Raw genomic sequence first — 16,451 nt, forward strand, 5'->3', positions numbered from 1 at the left:
TCCTTATAAAATGAGGAAACTTGGACAGAGAGAAACACCAGAGAGGTGCATGCACGGAGGAAAGACCTTGTGAGGACACAGTGAGAAGGTGGCCATCTGTAAGCCAAGGACAGAGGTCTCAGAAGAAACCAAAGCTGTTGGCACCTGATCTTGGACTTCCTTCCTCCAGAACTGAGAAATCAATTTCTGTTGTTTAAGCCACCGAGTCTATGGTATTTTGTTCTGCAGCCTGAGCTGACCAATCCACTGCTCAAAGCCCCTCCTGGCTGCATCTGGCAGTGCTCCTGAGCACTGTCCCCAGGCCTAACTCCCTCGTCCCCTCGGTGGGCTCTTCCTTGACTTACATCTAAGTGCGTGAAGTCCATGGAGCCGTCTTCACAGTTTAGGTAGGTGGCATGGCCACCCACAGGGTTTGTTACGCTCCCAGCACTGTCCAGCGTGACCTTTGATGCCACAGCACCTGTGGCTATGATGAGGGGCGATGGGAGCGGATGGAAGGATGGATTCCAGCAGCTGGTTTGAGACTATTTATGGGCTCAGAGGATGTGAAAGACGATCATGTGAACATCAGGCAGCTTGCTGAAGGAGAAGCGTGACTGAAAAGCTCCGTTGAGACTTGAAACTCTTGTTTATTCCTGTAGGTCCAGCAATGCAGAAGGAAGGAAGCCAGCCCTTCTAGCCTCTTCTTCCTCCACATTGTCATCAGGCTCTGGATTTCTCCTTCCTTGGATTTCTCCTGGAAACAGCTTCCTTTACTTGGTGGCTATCCAGATGTTCCCCTACCCCATGGGTCTTTCCTTCCTCTTCTGGTTCTCCACTTGTTTCCTGGCCTCTCCTGCATAACAAGGGTTAACACAGTAAAGAGCCTTGAGTGTTGAACAACTCACCGTTCTGGGCTCCGTGGACACAGCTGTGGTCGAGGTTGACGTCAGGAGTTTATATTCTTGTGCTCTGGAGACCGTAGATAAACAAACAAACAAGAAAACTTTCGGGGACTCGTGTGCTGAGAATTAAGATGGGGAGATGAGATGGCAATTGATCAGGGATGGCTTTAGATCAGGTGGCCTTTGGTGCAGCTCTTGGGGTTGGGGAGCAGTTGACCGTTGAGGATTGACGGTACACTTACTCAAGCTGTGAAAGCACCAGGTACACAACAGAGTTCTGCCCTCTTGGCTCGACGTTACAAAAAAGTAAATGTTTGCTTATCTATACCAGACAGAGGGGGTAACCAGACCTGGTTAGAAAGTGAATAAAAAGTGCTTCCAGGTCTCATTTCCTTTGTCTATTTAAAGGGGATTTTTAGCCATCTGGAAGTTTTCTTATCAGACATCTGATAAGGAAAAGGGATGTTTTGAAAGTTGTTACCCAAGAACACATAAACCAGGAGAAACATATTTAACCTACCCTGGTACCTTCTTGAATTCCCAGGCAGTGAAAGGACACTTAAAAGTGACTCGTGATCCCAAAGCCAGGCACTGCCCCTTAGGCTCCAGCACTAAGTCCAGGGGAGCCCTTTCAGATGGGTACATTTTTGCCAAGGGTCTGAGAGCAAGGGCATGCAGCATCAGGTCTTACAGACATGCCCTGTGGAGCTCTGTGGCAGCACTCTGTGGGAGGGGTGCAGGGGAGGGGGCTGGGGGCCATATGGGGAGCATAGGTGGTGCCAGGAGCAGCTGGAGTCTCAAGGCCTCCCACCAACCTCATCCCAAAATGGCAGGAGAGAGCACTTGGCTCTTACCGATGATGAACTGATGCTCATTCCAGGGCCAACACACTGACCTTCAGCTCAGGAAGTGACTTCTTGGTCAGTTGCTGCTTGTGAGGGACCTGCCAGGATTTGAAATGAAGCAGCAGTTCTTGTAACATCCAGTCATAAATCTAAATCTTTTTTTTTTTAACTGAAGCAAAATAGTGAGATAACTTGACGTTTTGCATGCTTAAATTTAGAACAGATTATAGCAATTGAATACCCACATCATAAGCTGCTTCATTTAAGCACAACACACGTACCCAGGCTCAGCTTCATGTGATTTGAGTCTCGAGAGTGATTCTTCTTCTGCCAAAGTTTTTAAATCTTAGGCTGACTAATAAATTTCAGCCTGAGGATGAGGCCACCTGATCTCCAGTCCTGGCCCTCACTTGGTTGAGCAAAGGTGCCTCTCTGGGCCTCAGGAAACCCCTCTCTGAGATCTCACAGTGTGGTGTGCACACACTGTGTGGTGTGCACACACTGTGTGGTGTGTACACATGGTGTGGTGTGCAATGCCCAGCTCTTGTGCCAAAGGGTATCATCCCAGATGACCACAGAGAGTCTTTGGGATGATGTGAGTAGACAGATCTATGAGATTACATTATGAATCTATGGCTAATAACGGTTATTAATAATAGATGCCACTCACCCAGTACTTCTCACGTGCTGGGCACTGTTGGAAGCATGCTTTGTTTGTCTTAATTGTCCTAGTTCTCATTCCTCATTTTACCAATGAGGAAACTGAAGCCCAGAGACGTTAAGTAACTTGCCCAAGCGCAAACAGCTCTAAGCGGGGAGCCAGGATGCAAACCCAGGCATGTGAGTGCACCCTATGCCTTCTAGCCTTTGGGTATCAGCCCTGAGATCTCCCCACCGGCACTGACATAGAGGGATGAGAATGGGACGGAGCTAGAGAGTGATGTTGACTCAAAGATGGCTCCTTGGGCTTCCCTGGTGGTGCAGTGGTTGGGAGTCCGCCTGCCGATGCAGGGGACGCGGGTTCGTGCCCCAGTCCGGGAGGAGCCCGCATGCCTCGGAGCGGCTGGGCCCGTGAGCCATGGCCGCTGGGCCTGCGCGTCCGGAGCCTGTGCTCCGCAATGGGAGAGGCCACGACAGTGAGAGGCCCGTGTACCGCAAAAAATAAAAAAAAGATGGCTCCTCGTGGGGGTGATTGTCTCTGGGCCTGTCCCAGAGCTGGGGAGAGAGAGACGTGGAGGCAGGAGGGATGAATAAATACAAAATGGGTGATCCAATTCAGAAAAAAAAAATCATTGCCCCCTGACCATGAGCAAGGTGCAGTTTTAAAATTTCCCTTTCAAGATAATTGCTGTAGACCTCAGAAAAATGAATCTAATAGAAGAAAAAAAGAAAGGCAAAGGGAGCCCAGTGATTTGAGTATGAATATTCAGGTTTAAAACATCTTTTCCCCTTGAAATACAGCCTCTTACCTTGGTGGAAAGTCCTCTTACTTTAGCTTTGTCTCAACTCTCACTCTAAAGGCTGGCTGGGCTTGTCAGTCAGGACCATCTGTGCTGGAATGAGGTTTCTTCCAAAGACCTGATTTTGATTTTCTAGGAGCTACACCTGACCTCATACGTTTAAAGAGGAATGTCTTCATTTCTGCTTGCTGTCTCCCTTCCTGCCCAAATAGGCGCTTGCCTGATACTCTACAGGCAGGACAGCGGGAGGCAGGTTATTGGGTTTTCAGAGAAACCATTTCCTTTTCGTAGGACATAGCTGCAGAACCCAGGAGGTGCAGAGATTCAGCCAGAAATGTTTGCAGGCTTTGCCTGAGGACAAAACATCCAGACCAAAGTGAAGCATTTAGTCAAAGCCAGTGGGCCTAGTCTTTCCAGCCCTTTCTTTCTTTTTTTTTTTTTTTTTTCCTACTCAAAAGTTGTTAGAATGAATTCACCTTGCTTTTGGTGGGTTTTCTTGTGGATATTTGTTTGGACTGACTGCATTCATACACATGCTTGTCAGTAGTTTCAGCCCTTCTGTGACCTAATCTGGGCCCAAATGATAAATATTACAAGGCGGGTGCTATGAAGATGAGGAAATGGGAGAGAGTGGGCTTCACAGAAAATTGTGAGAGCCCCTGACTTTAGAGGCTTCCATTCAAATGAAGCCACCATCTAATGTTTAAATAGATCCATTTAAATAAATGCATAAAGTACAAGAGCGTCATCCCTCTTGTTGGAGCCGGATGGTTAAATAAGACTGAATTAGAGATATTATTGATAATAATGGTAAACGACACCATTTATTGAGCATCTATTATGTGCTTGGCAACATTATCATGTGGGAGGTACTATCTCTATTTGGATGACAGAAAGCAGACCCTGTGAGGCACCAAGGTCACAGAGCAAGTAGTGGCAGAGATGCAGGTCCGAGTCTAGAGTCTGTGCCCATGTGGCCCCAGATGCAGAAAATGAGACACAGATTCTCATGATGTGACTTACTCATGCACGGGTGCAAAACTTGCTAATGAATAAAGCAAAATAATAATAAAAGGAGCTGGCCTGAGGACCTGAGATTGTCTGGGTCCAAAACTGAGTTATAAATACAATTCCAATCATGAAACTCTCCATATGACACTGGATAAGTCACTTAAACTCTCTGAGCCTCTACTTCTTCATCTCCAAAATGGGCTAACAATGCTTAGTTCATAGCATTGCCATGAGGCTTAAATTAGATACACCATGTTATGTGCTGAACTCAGGACTTGGCATGTGGTATGTAATTGATAATGTTGGTTATTGTGCGGGTCTTCAGGGAGAGCAGGTGACTATTTGTCCAGGGGGCTTTTCTTGACCTTTTACACTCAGGCCTCCACCTCCACTGCTCCCTGCAGGAGTCCTGCAGTGTCAGCCATTATGCTCTTACACTGCTAACTCCCCTTGAGGTCAGAGAAGCAGGTGGCTGGGGATGGAAGGCAGTCAGGACCTTGGCCAACATACCAGTTGAAGGTCCTGGCCAATGGCCTTGACTTTGCCAGCGCTAACCTTTTTTATACCTGACAAGGCAAACTACCACGTGTCAGGTCAAGACAAGAACAGGGGTGCAAGGAGAGAGCCAGCCCATGAGATAGGAACAGGGGTAGTCCAGAGACCCCCTGGAGGTCACTTTCAGCCCTATGATTTGACATTGGCATAAAACTGAATGCAATACATTTAACTCTGAGACATTCCCACCTCCCACCTGACCTCAGTCTGGGCAATCTTCCTGTTAGTCAAGAGAACAAGCCATAAATCTCCCTGTGGACAGGAGTGCTGGGTGCACAATAGACTCCGCTGTCTCCCCTGTTTTCCGGAAAGGGTTGATGGATCCTTCCCCTCACATTTATTTCAGCACAGTAGAATTTCAACAAGACAGAAATAGAAGCCAGAAAGTTTGGTCCTGTCAAAGGCTCTTAATATAATTATGAGAGTCAGGCCTCTGCACGTACCACCCCCCAGCCCACGAATAATTAGGGTGCGAGAGGCCGGGAACTGAATGGAGGTCGGGGAGGAGTGGGGAGGGACGGCAGGCTGAGGACGTCGTGACTAGTGTAATGGCTGCTGCTTCTCTGCTGGGATGCCCCAGTCTTGCAGACTCCCTGGGAATTCTGCAGCTTCATAAAAGCTCCACTTGGAGCTTGGATCATCCCAGGCAGCAATTAGTGGCTCTAATAGTTTCAGCTGATGCGTTATGGCTGTCCCGCCTCAACTCCCTTTACTGAGGTTAGTTATATAGAGATATGCCCTCATCACCCCCGACATCCACAGTATATGCAGAAGGTGGCCAGGACATGTAGGCCATGGCACCAGGCTTCGGGTCTGATGGGGACCTCAGAGGCAGGCCCAGCCTGAGCATTCGGGCTACCAATGGGAAAGCAGAGTCCCTCTTCCCTTGAACATTTGCTTTCTGTTTAGGGTTTAATTTTCTCTCTGAAAAGCAATCTATGGAATGGGAAAAAAAAAAAAACAAACAAAAAAACCAGTCCCTAAAGTCCATTCGAGCTTTCTCTTCTCCAGGTTAATTTCCATTCTAATGCTTATGTAGCTCCCACTGCAGAGTTAGGCATTTGTTACTCTAATTCTGCTGCTATTCTCCCCAGGGTTTGCTGTTTTGTCAGGGGCCTGTGCTGTTCCATTTCTGGGTTTGGAGCAGAATTACCGAGCTCAGGGTCAATGGAGGGTCTCAGGAGGGGCCCAACACCCAGGGAAGGAGCTCTCCATGGATTCTTTCTTCCCAGCCCCAGAGGTAGGCTGTCCTTTAGCTCTGCTGCCTGCCACCTGGCTCCAGAGCATCCATTCTACACTTTTTTTTTGCGGTACGCGGGCCTCTCACTGTTGTGGCCTCTCCCGTTGCGGAGCACAGGCTCCGGACGCGCAGGCTCAGCGGCCATGGCTCACGGGCCCAGCCGCTCCGCGGCATGTGGGATCTTCCCGGACCGGGGCACGAACCCGCACCCCCTGCAGCAGCAGGCGGACTCTCAACCACTGTGCCACCAGTTTTGGGTCCCCAAAACCTGCTCCTCCATGATTCTGCACTTGGCCTCTGTTGACAGCGGTGCTGACTATATCTTTAAGAGACACCTCAGCTTATTCCTTAAAAGCTTGAGTCAAGCTGGATTGCTTTGGTTTGAATCTAAGAACTGCCACTTACCAACTACGTGACTTTGAACAAGTCCTTTAACTTCTCAGTTTCACCAGCTATAAATTGGATACCAACAGTACAGGGCATTAAAAGAGCTACCATTGTTGTTAGCACTAAATGAGTTTATAATAGATATAAATTGCCTGTAAGAGGGTCGGGCACAGAGCCAGGGCCAGCAGGTGGTGGCTATAATCACTATTACTGTTATTGGTTCCTCCTGGGGCTGCTCTGGCTGCAGAGGCAGGAGCTGAGTGCCCAGCAGGATGTGCCCTGCATCTCAGCGGGGCAGGGTGTGAAGGGATGGCCATCCCTGCTGGGTCCACCGGATGCTAACTGCTTCGTACCCACACACTGGATTCTCCTGGACCAATGGGTGCTTCCATCCCTTCACAGGCTCCATCCTTATCCCTCCAACCCCCCTGGCCTGGGGACTCCTGGAATGTGACTTCTTTGAGGAGGACAGGCAGGCAGGGAGGAAATCAGGAATTCTGATTCTCACTCTCAGAGGGATTCAGTCCCTAGGCCAAGGCCACTCAACCAGTAAGTGGCATTGCAGGAGCTCACACGCACACTGGATTGACTCCCAGGGACACACTTGCCTACGAGGCCCCTTGGGGTGATGACTCTTTGTCCAGGGGCCGCTCTGTGTCATTCCAGGCTGAGGAGTGGTGAGTGGTGTGAACGGTTCCAGCAGCGAATCTCTGAAAACAGAAGTGAGGCTGTTTCATAGCCTCCAAAGGCTGGAGACAGGCTCTGGTTCGAGACTCTCCAGGAGGGAGAAACTGGCCGACTTTGAAGGCCTCACCGAAAGAAGCGCCCAGCCTCTCCAGACACAGGGTGAGCTGCCACCTTCAGGCCAAGAGTGGAGGACAGAGCCTGAAGTGCCTGGCCACCAGTCCCACCCTTATGGGACCCAAAGCCTCACCAATCTGGGCCCCTGTGTGCTGGCAAGGGCCGCCAGTATCAACCCAGGGCCTGCTCCCTGCTGCCCAAGGGCCCTCCCTTCTGGGCACGTGTGGATGAACCCTCGGCTCCAACCAAACGAGCTTCCAGGCAGGAGAATGGGCAGCTGTCTCTGTCAGCCACCCCTCTGCAATTTCCTAACTTGTTCTGTGGCACGCCGCCAGCTGCACAAGTTGGCGGCTCCACAGTGTAGAAATGCCAACTGGAAGTCCGTGGGCACATCAGAGCTCCAGGCTGCACTGGGCCTCCAGCAAGCTGGGCAGGGTCCAGCGAACCCCAGGAGTGAGGATCTCCTGAGGGCTGTTCTCGGCCTTGGCGTGGTCAGACCTCCATGTCTGCAACCTGCCCCCCTCTCGTCCCCCCACTGCCCAGGGCCTTCAGTGCTGGACTCCCCCTTCAAAGAGGCCAGGCCCTTTGCCTGCCTGTGATTCTCTCCCTGCTCAGGCTCTGGTTATATCACCTGGGGAACGGCTGTTTTAGGCTGTATTTCCCTAGATCAAGAGTATTCCAGCTTTGTTCCCAGCAGGCCAGGCAGCCCCAGGGTGATCTAAGGAGCTGCCAGTGTTTTTGGTGCTGGTAACTTCCCAGCCATAACCTCCTCAGGTCCTGGCTTTCCTGTGATCTTTATGTACCATTATCAGCAAAGGTCAAGGATCTGGGCCCCTAAGGCATTCCCTTGTCAGTCTAGAGTCTTCACTGCCCCTGCTAAGAGATCCATCTTCCTGAGGCCCCTGCAGAAGAGGAGGGGTGAAGTGTCAAGGACAGAGCCTGGCTTTGGGGCCACATCTGGGCTCCAGGACTGGGATGCTGAGTAGCTCTGGGCAGGGGATAATTCTAGCACTCAGAACACTCCCCACACAGTAAGGAGAGTGGTAGCTCCACTAACTGTCATTATGTGGGCAGCCCAGGCCACTGTGCACACTCAGGGCTCCTCAGATGCCTGTGAAACGGTTTCCCATTAAGCCCATGACACTCTGGCTGCTGGTGAGCTTGGGCTCCTGCTGAAAGCAGGCTGCGCTTGTTTGAATCTGGGAGAAAGGGAAAGGAATGGCCTTGAACCTGGCCGCCTCCGGAAAGAGGTAGCAACAAAATCCAGAGCTTCCCTGAGCAGAAGAGCTAGGCATTGAAGGGCACGTGCAAAAGAAAGTGAAGAGGGCTTCCCTGGTGGCGCAGTGGTTGGGAGTCCACCTGCCGATGCAGGGGACAGAGGTTCGCACCCCGGTCCGGGAAGATCCCACATGCCGCGGAGCGGCTGGGCCCGTGAGCCATGGCCGCTGAGCCTGCGCGTCCGGAGCCTGTGCTCCGCAACGGGAGAGGCCACGACAGTGAGAGGCCTGCGTACCGCAAAAAAAAAAAAAAAAAGATCAGGCTGTTGGATGCACGGATTGGTCCTCTTGGATCTTGGGAGGTGTGCTGGCTGGAAGAGAGGTTAGTCCCACAGAAGAGCCTGGCCCACCACATGTCCGTCTGGCTGTGGGGCCCATACTGCCCCCCCGGGGCTGCCTGCATGCAGAAAGGCAGGGAAGTCTCAAGGAACAAGATGCACGAGCTGGGCAGGCGTGCAGGAGCCTGCAGTACACCTGGGCTCCCTCCTGTCCCGGGGAAGCCTCACAAGGCAACAGCACCCCCTACCCCAATGCCGTCCCATGAGGGTATCCCGAATACGATCACAGAAGAGGTATGTTGGTGCATTTTCAACGCTATAGACATAAATTAGGCAATTTCCCTGATACCTGAACTGCCCCACATGACATTTGATTTAATTCTTCATAACCAGCATCAGTAACTAACTCCAAAGCAACGATGAAGCTGCCCCAGGTTCTGCCGAAGAAGGTGGGTGCTGCCCCAGCCAGAGGTGTTCTGAGCCGCCAGGCACCACTTCCCCTGCTTAGTTCTCAAAGCCCAAGTCCCTTCCATCAGTTATTTCTGGCCTTATCTTATCGATCCTTTTAATAGCAGGCAGTAACAGTTTATTAGCACTTTTCCAGAGTCTCTGCCTCCTGGCTAGATCTTTCTCCATCCTGAGAGCTGAAGTAATATTTCTTCTAAATCTAGCTCTCTTCGAGGCACTACGGGAGGCCAGTCTGAGTGAGTCAGGGATGCTACAGAGAAGGAAGAATTAAGACATTTCCATTTTCCCCCTGCTTATTTATGAACAAATAAATTTGTTGGTTAACAAATTTTCCCACTGCTTATTTATGAACAAATAAATTGAACAACTGTATGGGGCTGGGGGGAGGGGACTACAGAGACCAGATGAAAACAAGCCATCTTTGATTTCCCTTTACAGAATTTTATATTTTTAATCAAAAAGATTTTTAATAGTTTTAAATGTTACTTTCTACTTACAGTTATTACAGAATATTGGCTATATTCCCAGAGTTGTACAATATACATCCTTGAGCCTATCTTACCCTCTCTACCCGACCCCGGTTTGTCCCCCGCCCCGGTAACCACTAGCTTGTTCTCTCTGTGAGCGTAATTTGATTTTTTAAAAGTGGGTTAGGAGGTGAAAGGACAGCACAGCTTGAGCCGGGTGGGTCGGGGGCTGGACTTCCCGGCAGCCCAGCCTCCCTGCCCTGCTCTTGTGACTCAAACTTTTGGTGCTTCAGTTTTACCCACGACCAAAACGAGGTAAGGAAGAAGCCACTTTCCTAACTCATGACCCTCTAGTTGATTCCTGACTCCTCTCCTTCTGGAGAATGAAGAACTGCCGGGAAGGCGCTGGCGGCCCGCGCGCCGGCAGGAGGCGCCCGACTGCGGGAAGGAGGAGAAATTCAGCAGTAACTGGGCCGCGGGGAAAGGGCTCCGGCAGCCCTTCTGGCTTCTCAGTTGTCCTCCGGCCCCAGCCAGGAAGCAATCAGGGACTCGGCCTGGGCAGGCGTCTGGGGCCGTATAAACTCAAAGCGTTTATCCTGTTGGTGGCTGAAAGGAAAGAGGCCAAGAAGAGGCCAGGGACTAAGAAAGTCTCACTGCGGGACCAGCGCTGCAAGCTTTTGGGCTAGAGTTGCCTTTGGAGCCAGAGGGACTGCTTCCCAGAGGAGGGACTGCTGGCCCAAGGCGGCTTCACCCTCCCCACGAAGGCCGTGCTCTGTTACCCTCCGGTCCTCTGCCCAGCACCTCCCACTTCCCAGAGCCGATCCACACCCCAGGCACCAGCTCCCCACGCGTGCGCAGTGCCAGCCCTTGCTCCCACTATCCACCTGACTCTAATTTGCCCAGTAACAGATGTCACTGTGCTCAGAGCAAAACAGAGGCTCAGAAAGGGTAAGTGACTTGTCCAAGACCACACAGCTAGTAACTGGCTTCAAATGCAGTCCATCTGCTTTATTGTTTACTTATTTTTCCAATATTAATACTATAGTAAGTTACTGACATATTGTTTTATATATAGAACTTTAATATATTTGTAAAATTATGCAATATATTAAATTATTTTTATAGTTAATGACTATTTTTATTATTACTGTTGAGGTTTTATTTATTTTTCGAATAGGCAGTAGTGCATGCAATTCAAAATTCAAAATATACCAGAGGAATGCAGTGAAAAGTCCCCTACCTCAACCTTTGTCTTTCCGCCCACCCAGGTCCCTCCTCTCCTCAGGAGCACACAGTTAATCCGTTTCTTGTGTATCTTTTCAGAGACAGCGGAATAGATAAAGATCCAGGGGTCCACTAGCCAAAGAATGTAGGCAGCCTCTAGAAGCTGCAAAAAGCAAGGACACAGATTCTTCTCTGGGACCTCCAGAAAGAGAAACAGCCCTACTGACACCTTGATTTTAATCCCTTAAGACCCATTGCAGACTTCTGACCTCCAGGATAATAAGGGAATAAATCTGTGTTGTTTTAAGCCACTAAGTTTGTGACCATTTGTTACAACATCTATAGGAAACTAATATGAGTTCCCAGTTTATAACTTATCAAATAAATATTAGATTAAATATTTAAATAGGAATACCATACAAACAAACAAACAAAACTTGTGGGGAGAGTAGATCTTATAATTATGGCTTCAAAGACAGAGTGAAAGCATTTTTAAAAACCTCTATATATTAAAAATAAACCTATAAGTGAAATTATCATGCAAGTTACAAACTGGAAAAATATTTGAAATGTATAAAATGAACAGAGAATCATCTTGAATGGTAAAGTTAAGGGTGATTTTCTACAATGAATGTGCTTTTTTTTTTTTGTAAAGAAGATACGTATTTCAACAGAAAGAAATTGTTACTGTGGCAGTTGTATTAAAAATGAATTAGAGACAAGTATGGGCACTTCACCAAAGAAGATATAGGGATGGCAAATAAGTGTATGAAAAGATGCTCCACATCATTGGTCACTAGACAAATACAAATTAAAACTACATTGATATACCACTGCACACCTATTAGAGTGGGTTAAATTAAAAAGACGGACCATATCAAGTGCTAATGAAGACATGAAGCCACTGGTGCTCTCACACTGCTGGAGAGGATGTAAAATGGTACAACCACATTAGAAAACTTGAAAGATAAGCATACACCTACCATATGATGCAGCCATACCACTCCTAGGTATTTTCCCAAAAGAAATGAAAGCATGTGCCCATACAAAGACTTATATGCAAATGTTCATAGCAGTTTTATTCTTAATAGCCCCAAAGTGGAAACAACCTGTCCATCAACAGGTTTATGGATAAACAAATTGTAGTATATCCATACAATGGAATACTACTCAGCAATAAAAAAGAATGAACCATTGATATCTGCAACAACATGGAGAGATCTCAGAATAATTACACTGCATGAAAAAAGACAGATAAAAAAAAAGACTACATACTGTATGGTTCCATCTATAAAATTCTAGAAAATACAAACTAATCTATAGTGGCAGAAAGCAGATCAGTGGTGGCCTGCGGATAGGGTGGAGTGGGGAGGGGAGAGAGGGAAGGGTCACAGTGGTGCACGGGGAAACTTCAAAACGAGTGGGTATGTTTACTATCTTGCTTGTGATGATGGTTTCACAGGTGTACACATACACTGAAACTCATCAAATTATGCACAGTTTGTTGTATGTCAATTATACCTTAATAAAGTGGTACTTAAAAATGGCTTGATCTTGGAAAGAGATGGAAGAAACTTAAACACATAACACTAAGTGAAAGAAGCCAATCTGAAAAGGTTACATACTATATTATTCCAACTATATGACATTCTGGAAAAGGCAAAACCATGGAGACCATAAAAAGATCAGTGGTTGCCAAAGGTTGGTGGGGAAAGAAGGATCAACAGGCAGAGCACAGAGGATTTTTAAGGCAGTGAAATTATTCTGTCTGACTGAGTATCCACTATAATGGTGGACACATTTGTCCAAACCCATCGAATTTACAACACCAAGAGTGATTTGTAATATAACCTATGGACTTTGGGTGGTTATGACATGTCAATGTAGATTCATCAGTGGTGACACATGTTCCGCTCTGGTGTGGGATGTTGACGGTGAGGGTGGCTTGTGCATGTGTGGGACGGGGTGTACAGGAGAAATCGCTGTACTGGCTGTTCAACTTTGCTGCGAACCTAAAACTGCTCTAAAAAGTAACGTTTCATTTTTAAAAACTGGCTTGAACCATTGAATATGTTTTGTCTCTCATATCAGGGCTCTGGGGGCAGAGGGGGTCAAGGGTTTGTTCAGGTGCTACAGACGCTACTGAGGACACAGATGCTTCCCATCTTTGGGCTGTGTCTCCCCTCGTGTTATGAAAATGGATGCAGCTTCTCAAGAAGCCACATACAGGCGCAGCCATGTGTAGCAAAGATGAACTTATTTCTTCTTTTAGACGTCTTTTTATAAGAGAGAGGAAAACTCTCCTGTGAGCTCTTCAGAGACTTTCCCTCAGGTCCCATTGGCCAAGGTTGAGTCACATATCCGTGGTCTGACTGTAAGGAAGTCTGGGAAACGGAAGGGGGAGGGTTTCCCCGTGGGCGTCCACCAGCACTCCACTGGCACTTCCAGGGCTATGTGGCTGTGCTCCTCCCTCCTGCTTTCTCCAACTGCTGTGCTCAGCCTCATTCTGTTCTCTCTGGCGCTCCCTTCCTCCACCCTCTACCCCAGAGGGTTCAGTGATGCTCACTGGGGTTCCCACAGGCCTTTCTATATAACTTCATTGTCCTTCTGTCTAGACTGCCTTATGCGGGCATATGTCTTAACGGCCAGACATGAGCTTCTAGAACCACCCCTCTTTCATTAGGGGAGTCCCGGGACCTAGCCCAGTTATGCTTGAAAAAGTGAACTTGAATAGGGAGAAAAGCCGATGGAGCTAGAAAAGGTCCCGGAGAGGACACAAAGCAAAGGTGGGAGGTGGTCGGCTAGGAGCCGTGTCAGTACAGAAGCGAGTACTAAACACTGGAAGACTTCAGTACTGAAGCAGCAGAAATGATCAAGATCTAGAATGATAAAGGACATCACTTGGATGAGCTCAGAAAAAATAGACCTGGGAATATCACTCTGAAATTAGAAGGAGAGAGTTTTAAAACAGAGCTGGCAGAGCTAGCCTCATGGGACAGAATTCTCCGTTCATTCAACATATGGAACTTATTACCTCTAAGAGGTCGTTCAGGGAAGACTACAACAATTTTTAAGTGGTTAAAAGCTACTGAATGGACAAAGTGACTACACTTGTTAATGCCAGGCCCCCGCAGCCTCACAAAACACCCTCTCCCGATCTCAGTTCTCCAGAGGTATCTTTGGGCTGGATGCATCACGTGCGTCTGAAGTGAGCCTCAGATTAGCCATGCTTCATGACTCATCAGATCGAAAATCACCTCTGTGGGGCACAGATGCCTGATAGCAGTAGAAAGAACAGGAGCTGCTCCTGACCCCAGGATTGTACAGTCATTTCAGTAGTGACTGACTGTTCCTTGCCAGCCATCCCAGGAAGAATTCCAGAGACACCCTGGAAGTTCGGGCCCCAGTCTTAGCTGGCTGGTGGCCAGCAGGCCCTAGCATTGGAATCAGGATGGTTCCTGCATATCAGGACCATTGCTGTTCTGAAGCCATTTATCTGCAGAGTACAGATGCTCTCTAAAGAGTCCAGCCCACTAATTGCAGACTCAGAGTCTTTAAGGAACATTTGAGCTGAATCAGGTTGAGATTCTCCACTGAGCATAGCTTTTCTAGTCTCTAAGTTCACAGGAAGCACTGGAAAGAAATCTTGCAGCAATAGCTGAATCTCATTCACCTGCATCCCAGTCCCCCAGCCTTAAGCTGCACCCAGTTCTAGGAGTCTCTAAGGTCTAAACCCAATTGGCCGTTTTCTCCCACTCCCAGCTTGGGCATTGCCAGGCGGCTCCCCAAACCACGCTCCCTGGCTCCCCGCGATGGGCCCTGGGGTCTGGGGTCCTCCCCCGCTCCCACTACTTCTTCCAGCAGCTGCTCCCAGATTTGCTCTCCTCAACCCAGCAACCTCTGTCTCCTTCCCTTCTCTTTGAGCAGAAGGGCCCCTCTTCTCTTTCCCCAAGAAGGCTGAGACCATCCTCACCAGCTTTCTTCCTTTTCTCCTCATCTGATCTCCTTTGTGAGCTTGATATGTTAAGTTTTCTCTGTTCTTCCAAAAACCAAAATCACTGCCTCTCTAGGACTTGCCTTCCCCTCTCCGTTTCCATCCTCAACACAACTACACAGTAACCTTTGGCTTGAGCCTCCCCTCCTCCCCTCTGGTTCCTTCCCCCACCCCTCTACTGAAATGGCTTCTCCCAGAGCACCAGTGACCTTCTGGTCACCAAAGTCTAGGGCCATTTCCAGGACTTTGTTCTTTTTCCTGCCCTCACGGTCACCAGCCTGCTTCCGACTCTCCTTCCCTGACTCTTCCCTGTCTTGGACCCCCAGCATTGCTTCCGGATGACCCAATCAGCCATCTGCACTGCACTCTGGACCTTCTTGTTTGAATGAAAACATCTTGCTTCAAGGGCTCTCGCTACCTACTGGACTAAGTCAGCCCCCTGACATGATCGTTGTCACAGATGTGGCCCCGGCAGGCTTGCCTGCATCATTTGTGACCACTTGTCCCTAGCCCCTTATACTTCAGTCACATCCAGATTTTTGTAGCCCTCTCATTGGTTTCCATGAGTTTGCAGGTGCTGTTTGCTCTGTCTGGAATACCTCTCTTCCCACCACCACTCGCCTCTCCACCTCAGTGGAGGAAGCCGTGCTCCTAATGCTTTTCTGGAATGTGTTCTATACACTTAATGACTCGGCAGCAGCCTCAGCCCTTTGAGTGCCAGGAAGGTACCCTGTAGCCCAGAACGCAACAAACAGAGATCCTCAGTCTTCTGCTTCCACACTGGTTCCCTCTGAAAATCCATTCCATCTCACAGTTTAGGCTTGCAGCTCAATTCAGCAGAAATGCTTGGATGCTACCCTGCAAGCATACGTTTGGCTAATTCTCAGCTCTCCGCCTTTATACCTCATGTCCTCTCCTAAGGCCAGACCCGTGTTCCTGCCTGTTCACAGGATGGAAAGTTCTGATCAGCACTGATTGCTTTCCTCTTTCTCCCCCAGCTGCCAAATTCTGTCCATTCACCCTTCACAGCCTAAACAGACAAAGAAGCAAAACAAACAAAGCCCTATGCTTTGTCTTTCCTTTCTAGTACTCAATCTGGTTGTGACGGTTCATTTTCTGTGTCAGTTTGGCTAGGCCACAGAACGCATTTGGTCAAACATGAATCTAGACATTAATCTGAAGATGTGTTTAAGATGAGATGAACATTTAAGTCAGCAGACTGTGAGGAAAGCAGATTATCCTCTCAAATGTGGGTGGGCCCTGTCTAATCAGTTGAAAGCCTTAAGAGAAAAAAGACTGAGGTCCTCCGAGGAAGAGGGAATTCCACCTGCAATCCACCTTTGGACTCCAGCTGCAACATGAACTCTTCCCTGGGTCTCCAGCTGCCAGCCCACCCTGCAGATTTTAGACGGGCTGCCTCTACAATCAATCATGTGAATCAATTCCTTAAAATAAACCTCACTCTCTCCACACACACACCCTATTGCTTCTGTTTTTCTGGAGAACTCTGACTAATACACTGTTCTACCTCCTAACTCGGCTCCCTCTTCCTGCGTTCAC

The 16,451-nt window shown here is 48.6% G+C and overlaps 1 protein-coding gene across 1 annotated transcript in view; it reads right to left on the reverse strand.

Annotated features, from left to right (window-relative positions):
- Nucleotides 1–885: 885 nt before the first annotated feature.
- Nucleotides 886–16,451, reverse strand: part of DPYS (dihydropyrimidinase) — a 146,779-nt gene continuing 131,213 nt past the window's right edge. Inside the window, exons 10-11 of the transcript XR_009534064.1 lie at nucleotides 1,739–1,827; nucleotides 886–951 (exon numbers count right to left, since the gene is read on the reverse strand). The gene's annotated coding sequence lies outside the window, so the exon portion shown is untranslated. The remainder of the gene's footprint in view (nucleotides 952–1,738; nucleotides 1,828–16,451) is intronic.

Source organism: Mesoplodon densirostris, chromosome 13 (genome assembly GCF_025265405.1).
Source record: "Mesoplodon densirostris isolate mMesDen1 chromosome 13, mMesDen1 primary haplotype, whole genome shotgun sequence".
In the NCBI taxonomy this organism is placed as follows: domain Eukaryota; kingdom Metazoa; phylum Chordata; class Mammalia; order Artiodactyla; family Ziphiidae; genus Mesoplodon; species Mesoplodon densirostris.